We start from the raw sequence: 3331 nt of genomic DNA on the forward strand, positions 1-3331 counted from the left end.
CACTTGTTATGCATCAGAGAATTGGACAATGACTAGGGAGGACAGAAGGAGAATTGATGCCTTTGAGCTGTGGTGCAGGAGAAGAGTATTGAATGTACCATGGACTGCCAAGAAAACAAACACATTCATCCTAGAGAGGTTTAAACCAAGCTACTCCTTGGAGGCAAGAATTCTGGCGCTTCGTCTGACATACTTTGAGCATGTTACAGGGAGGGACAGGTCCTTGGAAAAGGACAGCATGCTTGGGAGGGTGGAGGGACAGGGCAAGAGGGGAAGACCCTCTATGAAATGGATTGATTCAGTGACTGGGTTAATCGGGATGGGTGTGCCAGAGGCAGCGCAATTGGCACAGGATCGAGCAGGGTTTAGGGCTGTTGTACATAGGGTCGCTATGAGTCACAAACGACTCGACAGCACATAATAACAACAGATTGAATAGGTATAGAGAAAGGATATATCCCTGATGCACACCTTTCCTGATTTTAAACCATACTGTGTTCCCTTGTTCCATTTAGATAATAGCTTCTTTGTCTATGTATAAATCTCATATGAGCACAATTAAATTTTCTGGGATCCCCATTCTTCTCAAGGTCTTTCTTTAGTTCTTTTAACTTGAGAAATGCTGAGCATGTGCTTCTATTTCGGTTTTAAAATGTAGGTTTTTATATATTTTGTTACATTTTTCTTTGTCTTCTGGAGATTTCCTTTGAAATCTTATGTTCAGCTCTCTTATTTCATTATTCCTATCTTTCTTTTAGATTCTCTGCATTCTAGGGCTAGTTTCCAAGTCTCTTCTGACACCTGTTTTGGTCTTTACTCCCCCCGCCCCCGTCTTTTTAATGGCCTTTTTGCTTTCTCTATCTCTGATATCATAGATGTCCACCCATAACTCACCTGGTCTTTGATTCTCAGTGGCCAAAGGATCAAGTCTCTTTTGTCAGATGGTTTTCTTATTCAGCTGGGAAAAATTCAAGCTTATATTTTGTTTCTCTTGGGCTTGTTTTTATTTTTTATTTTGTTTTTAGCTTCCGTCTGAACAAAAATATGAGCAAGTGATGGTCTATTGCACAGTCATTCTCTAGCCTTGTTCTGACTGGAGTTATTACAGCTTTACCTCCACCTCATGACCACTTTAAGAAATAGCAGCAGAATATTGTCTGATCTACTGCCAAGAGGTGAGCCACTGACACTGGAAAGCACTCAAATTATGGCTAAGGAAGAGCTGCCTCTTCAAGTAGTGGTTATTGTGTGCCATCAAGTTGGAACCAATTCATAGCTGACCTTCCATTGCGTTTTCAGAGTCAGTAAAATTGCACGGAAGGAGACTGCCTATCTTCCTCCTATGGAGCAGCTGGTGGATTTGAATTGTGAGCTTTCTAGTTTTCAGCACAGCTCCTTACCACTAGTCCACCAGAGCACCTCAAAGTAGAGTTCACCTTAATGACTTGCTAATAGGGAATGACTTAAAATCAAGAGAATTATTTCCACATGCCCGTTTAATAAGTGGAACACAAACTGTACAAAGTTTGTTGGAAGTTGTCAAAATTAATTGGAATGCAGAAAGATCAGGATTGTAGGCACAAATTAGCAAAAAAATATCTGCTATTGACCATTTATAATCAGACATTCATACACTCTACAGTGCTGTGAGTGACAAATTAAAGAGGGATGATGTGCCATTCTTCCCGAAAAATAAACTTCATGATCTGTCATGAAGTACAAAGTGGTTGTTGATAGGATACAATCCATACATGTACAAAGAAAGCCTATTACTATGACTATTATTAAAATTTACACACCACTGAAACCAGGCAAAATTGAAGAAATTGAAGATGTCTGCCAACCTCAGAAGTCTGAAATGGATAAAACATGCAATCAAGATGCAGTAATAACAACTGATGACTACAAAAGTTGGATATAAAGTTGGAGGACTGGTAGTTGGAAAATACGGGTTTGATAGTTGAAATGCGGCTGGCAATTACATCAAGACTTTTATACTCAAAACCCCTCAAATTCAATTACAGGGTTTATTCTGGCTCATTGCAGTGCTACATTTGCAGTTTCTGAGGTGTATAATTAATGATGCATTCATTGCACATATAATTTTAAACAAACACGAATGGGATCAATACACATTGAACTTGTCTGATGAAATACACAGGAACCAAAATGACTACATGAAACCTGTTGTTCTTCGTAGGTGCCCTTGATTCAAGTATGGCTCATCCCAACCCTATGATCAGCAGATATGAACCCTCTCCTATCCTGAGCCATCCTCACCATCTCTGACATACTTGCACGTATTGCTGCAGTCACTGTGTCTATCCATCTGGTTGAGGGTCGTCTTCTCTTTTGTCAACATTCAACCTTTCTAAGCATAGTGTCCCTTTCCAAGGAATAGCTTCTTTTAGCAACATAACCAAAGTATGTGAAACAAAGGTTTGTGATCTTTGCTTTCAAGGAGTGGCTATACTTTCTCTAATAAGACATATCTGTTTGTTCTTTGAGCACTCCACGCGATATTTGACACTCTTCTCCAACACCACACCTCAAAGGCATCAATTCTTCTGTCTCCCTTATTGTCCAGTTCTCAGATTTATAGCAAGTGATGTAAAAGATGCTTAAATTAGGCAGACCTTGGTCTTCAAACTGACATCATTGCTCCTCAGTAAGTGCAGTGTGTCTCTTGGTTTTCTGACTGCTGGTACCAGTGGTTGGATTGTGGATCCAAGGAAGATGAAGTAGTTGACAGTTTTAGTCTTTTCACCATCAATCATAATGTTGCCTTTTGGTTCAGTGCTGACAACTTTTGTTTTCTTGATGTTGAGATGCAATTCATATTGAAGGCTGTATTCTTTGATCATCTGCAGCAAGTGCTTCAAGTCCTTTTCACTTTCAACAAGCAAGATTGTGTTATCTACATACCAAAAGTTATTGATAAGTCCTCCTCTGATCTTGATGTCACAATCTTCTTCATAAAGTCCAGTTTCTTGAATAAGTTTCTCTGCACAAAGACTGAATAGGTATGGAGGGAGGATATAACCTTGATGTACACCTTTCCTAATTTTAAGTGATGTAGTGTTCCCTTGCTCAGCTTACACAACAGTCTCTTGTTCTAGGTTTAAGTTTTACATGATCACTTCTGGGATTCCCATTCTTCTCAGTGTTGATCATAATTTGTTATGTTCTACACAAACGCCTTTGCTTTGTCAGTAAGGCACAAAGAGACATTCTTCTCGTATTCTTTTATTTCAGCCAAGATCCATCTGACATCAGCAGTGATATCTCTGGTTCCATGGCCTCTTCTAAATCCAACTTGAACTTCTGATAT

This window comes from Elephantulus edwardii, unplaced genomic scaffold, assembly GCF_000299155.1.
Source record: "Elephantulus edwardii isolate Elephantulus edwardi_28Jun2011 unplaced genomic scaffold, EleEdw1.0 scaffold00040, whole genome shotgun sequence".
NCBI classification, from domain to species: Eukaryota; Metazoa; Chordata; class Mammalia; order Macroscelidea; family Macroscelididae; genus Elephantulus; species Elephantulus edwardii.